The sequence below is a fragment of the Equus asinus genome, unplaced genomic scaffold (genome assembly GCF_041296235.1).
Source record: "Equus asinus isolate D_3611 breed Donkey unplaced genomic scaffold, EquAss-T2T_v2 contig_583, whole genome shotgun sequence".
Taxonomy (NCBI): Eukaryota; Metazoa; Chordata; class Mammalia; order Perissodactyla; family Equidae; genus Equus; species Equus asinus.
In genome coordinates, this window is record NW_027225275.1 from 106,120 (window position 1) to 111,110 (window position 4,991).

General features: G+C 39.3%; 1 pseudogene; it reads right to left on the reverse strand.

The window, feature by feature from the left end:
* Positions 1-2,049: 2,049 nt before the first annotated feature.
* LOC139044077 (myelin-associated neurite-outgrowth inhibitor-like) lies at positions 2,050-2,822 on the reverse strand (annotated as a pseudogene).
* Between the last annotated feature and the right edge of the window lie 2,169 nt (positions 2,823-4,991).

Consider the following 4,991-nt stretch of genomic DNA (forward strand, 5'->3'; position numbering starts at 1 on the left):
CCCGAGTCCTATGTGAGAGTCAGATCATGGCACTCCCCAGCTCAAAGCCCTGCAACAGCTTCCCAGCAACCTTGGAGCCAAAGCCATGGTCCCCATGAAGGCCTCCAGGACCCTACCAGTGTAGGTCCTACTTACCCTCTGACCTCATCTCTCACTGCTCTCACCTTCTCCTCTTCCTTCCAACCAAACAGGCATCCATGTGATTCTAGAACACACTGTCCACAGTCATGCCTGAGGGCTGGTGCACTTGGAGGTTCCTCTTACTAGACTGCTCTTTCTCCAAGAATCTATGGGGTGAATTCCCTCATTTCTTTCCAGTCTGTGCTCCAAAGGTAGCTACTCAGTGGGGCCTAGCATGAGCTCCCCACTATCACCCCCGTCACTCTTGATTGGCCTCACTTTTGTCCCACTTTTCCTTTCACTGTAGCACTGATGATCTTCTAGCATACAATAGAATTTACCTATTTATTATGTTTACGTTTAGTATCTAATGCACCCATAAGCATTTTTGTCTTTGTTCTTCACTGATGCATCCAAAGTGCTGAGGACATTGCTTGCCATATTGTACTTGCATTCAACTGGGTAGATACTAGTTGAAGGACAAATAAAAGTCACGCATATAGAGCAGCGCACACAAGTGTATATGGTGATGAGTATAGGAAACTCGGGATCCAACTACTTAGGAATAAATTCGGACAACATTGACAGGCTCTCCCATTTGCTGTATTTTTGGGAAAATAACTGAAGCTTTTAGTTTCCTTATTGCAAAAATGAGGCTAAAATTGTATCAGTGTTGTCACGGAAAAGTCAGATGAGACCATAATTATTTTGTTTTGTAAGGCATTCTTTTGAGAAAGTTTAGAATTTTCTCTTTACCTTTTATGGTCTTAAACTTTACAAATATGCCCATGTGTAGATTTTTTTTACTATATTATGTTTGGCATTGCATATCAATTTTGAGGGGGAAATATAATCTTGCTTCAACTGGGAAAAAAATTTCATTATTTCTTCAAATATTTCTTCCTGTGTATTTACTTACTTTATTTTGGTGATGCTTATTATGTTAAAGCAATTTGTTTATCTGGATGTTGTCTGAGAGGGTTACACTATGTGACAATTCAGCAGAATAATCAGTAACTGGTTATGTCTGTTCTGTTAATTAGCACTTTGTTTTAGTTATATATTCTTTAACAATTAATTTTTGTATCTGGCATTTTCATCCAGTTTTCCTTATACTTTTTTTCCCTTTGTGTTTCTTATAAAATCTTTATCCTTAACTTCCAGAACCTGTTTACTATTTGTTTTAAATTTTACTTTATGGTAAATTAATCATTTTTTATATGGCACAAGACTTTTGTTTTGTTTTACTTTATTTTTAGTTTGTTTTTCTCAGATATCTCCTATTTCCCCAGATATATTGCCTACTATTCCGGTAAATGTATTTCTGTGACTAAATATTAAATCCAGGCCACAATTTATGTCCCTTCTACGATATGTCTTCAGTCGTATCCTACAAGTTTGAAAAGCATCTCCTTCTTTTTCGTAACTCTTGATATATTTCTTTTTACGTTTTCCTAAACCTATAGCAACTTAGAAGACTTGTTCTCAATTTCTAAATGCATAATTCTTTCTTATTTTTTCCTTATAAATATTCAATTTATTTTAACTTATTTATGGGTTGTAATCAATAGTCATTTAATAAATTGTGTATTTGTGTAACTGAGTTATTCAAAATCTTTACATCTTTTGTTGTTGTTGTTTTTTTTTTGCTCTATGAAGAAATTCACTTTAACACGCACAACTTTAAGACTTTGCATACGTTACAACAGTGCATTAGGGATACAAGCTGTAAAACACTTTCCATTCCTTTGGATTTTGCATATGATGGGTTTGCATCAGTCACTGCAGGTAGATTGAGCAAGCTTTGTTTTTGTGTTTGTTTTTTTAAACATGCATTCAACTAGATATGATTCTGAATAGATTAATACTCCCTTTTTATCACTATAGTTAGCTAAAAAATTGCCAGGCAGCCCATAAAACAGGATTTGCTGTAAGAACAACCCAGAGTCAGCTGGAGACTCATGGCGCTGGGACCTGCTGGGCGGGCCGCAGGAGTGCTAGCTAAGTGTCAGAGCATTAGGAAGAAAGTCCGGGCTGGAGGCGCCAGGCCTGCAGCACCAGCTGTGGAACCTCCATTATGTGACCGCACAGCTCCATCCTCAAACATCGCAGGGTGATCACCACTGAGGGGGCACGTAGCTGTAGGTGGGTGTTCCGGGGGCCTGATATGTGGGCACCGTGACTGGGTGAGGGGCGACAGGAGTTGGGGAGTGGGCAGTCAGCAGGGTACCTGCTGACATCGCCATAGTGGTCCCAGCCACCATGCCCATGGTGACCCCGTTGCCTGTAGGTGGAGGGATAGGTGCAGGGTACACCGTCGCCGGCATGCCATTGGGCTGCACCACCGTGGTGTGGTGGACGACGTGAGGAGGTGCTGCCTACAGGGGTTGTGTGCAGTATGTGCCTTGCTGTGCGTATGGGCTCTGCTGGGGGTAGGCACTTCGCACGGGGTACACGGCGGTCTGGTAGGGGCTCGGGGAGGAGTATGGTGGCACTGCCTCACTGGTGGGGGAACAGGGCACTTTGTAAGGTGTGCCAGGAGTGTAACCTGTTTGGAAGGTGGGGTTCGCTCCAGGGTACATGTTGGGGGAGTAGGCGGGAGCCGCTGCTGTGTAGCCCATGGGGAAACCAGCTGGATAACCAATTCCTTTGGCGTTTGCATAGGGAACCCCAGAAGAACCAGGGCTATAAACAGGATTCATGATTTCAAGAACATGACATCCACAACCAAGGCTAAGACAGGAGTCCAGATCAGCGCTGTCCAACAGCACTTTCTGCAGCGATGAAGCTCTTCTCCATGTGGGCCGTCCGATAAGCACCCATCAGCTAAAGTAACAATCGCTCCCCGCGCCGCGGCGGGCGGCCTGGGCCTCGCTGACCAGCGCGCCGGCCGGGGGAGCGCCGCGAGGCCTGCTCCGATGCGGGGCCCGAGCCGCCAGGGCCAGTCTCCACCGCCGCCGCCGCCGCCGCCGCCGCGGGCCTCTCCCCTGCTCCGCGCCCGGCCCGCCTCTCCGCAGCCCGCGCGACCCGCCCACGCTGCTACATCTTTTGTTTTTATATATTCTTTGATATTTTTGTTTTTCTCCCAACATTGGAGTATGAAAATTACTTTATAAATGAATAAGTTGAAAGACTTATATACCGTCAATGCTCATATTTCTATCTTCATTTAACTGTTTTTTATTTATCACATATCTATATATTTATGAATGCCTTTCTCCATTTAGTCCATTTTATTTATTTTATTTGTTTCAAAGTGAATTTCAGACACTGGTACACTTTAGCCCCTGAACATCTGAGGATAGATATATAATATTAACTAACTAGAGTTGTTTGCTTATTTTTAAATTTTATTTCTATATTTTCAATTTAAAAAATTGGTATGTAAAACTACATATGCTATATTTTTACTTAAATACAGTCAGATACACAAATTTAAATGTACCACTCAATGAATTCTGGCAAATGCATACACCCACGTAGTGTGTTGAATTTATCCTGCAGAAAATTTCTTCCTCCTACGCCCATTCCCGTTAATCCTTGCCCCAAACCCCAGAAGCTTCCACATTGTTCTGACTTTTTACCATCTTGGATTAGTTTGTTTTCTGGAAGTTTATACTAGTGGAGTTCTATGGCATCCAGTTTTGAGTAAGAATTCTGTCATTCTACATGTTTTTGAGATTCACCCATGTTGTTTGTATAAATACTTGATTTGTTGTTGTTGTTTAATTTAAACTCTTTTCTTTTGAGAAGTAATTTTAGATTCATATGCTATTGTAAGATATAATGCAGAGAGATACTAAGTAACTTTTACCCATCTTTCCTCAAGGATGACATCTTATAAAACTAAAGAACAAGAATTATAACCAACACAGAGACATTGATAAAATTTATCAATATTTCTCAGATTTTCCTAGTTTTACTTTTCTCGAAAGTATGTGTGTAGGTGTGTGCGTTTAGTTCTATGTAAGTTTATTATGAATGTAGGTTAGAGTGTCCTTCACTGTGGTCAAGATAGAGATCAGGTTCATTACCATGAGAGTCCATCAGTTTGCCATTTACTGCCACACCAACACACCCTCCCCTAATTCGTGGAAATCATTAATTTATTCTCAACTCTATAATTCCATCATGAATTACATGAATTTATGTATATTACATAAATATTATATGAGAGGAGTTTTATACACTATATAATTTTTCAGGATTGGCTTTTTTTCACTGAGCATACTTGTCTGGAGATTCATTCAAGTCATTGAATGTAACAATTCCCAAAACTTAGACCATTTTTAATTAATTTGTTTTTATGTTGGAAATGGAAACATCTTGTATATTTTTTAACACTAGAAAAGAGGGGACTGGTGAAAGAGAAAGTTGACTAATATAAAGTTATTACCATGCAAGCTTTAGTTGAAATTATTCTGTTTAGTATAATAAATTTATATAATAAATTTTAAAATCTCAAACTACACTTCAACATACTAAACTTTTGAGATGGAATGAAAATAGTTAAAAGGAGAAATTTTATAGGGGCTAATGTCTGCATTAAAAAAAAAAAACCTTAAATAAACAACCTAACCTTGAAGTTTCCAAAGAACTAGTAAAAGAATAAATTAAGTCCTAAGTTTGTTGTAGAAATAAAACTGAGACTAAAAACAATAAAAGAGATCAATTAAACTGAGAAATGCTTCTTTTTTTTAAGGGAAACAAAATTGGCGAAAATTTGGCTGGACTAATCAAGAAAAAAAAGAAAGAGGGGTCAAAAATACAATCAAAAATGAAAGATTACACATTACAAATGATACCACAGAAATAAAAAGGCCCATTACATATTATTATGAACAACTATATGCTAACAATTTAGATGATCT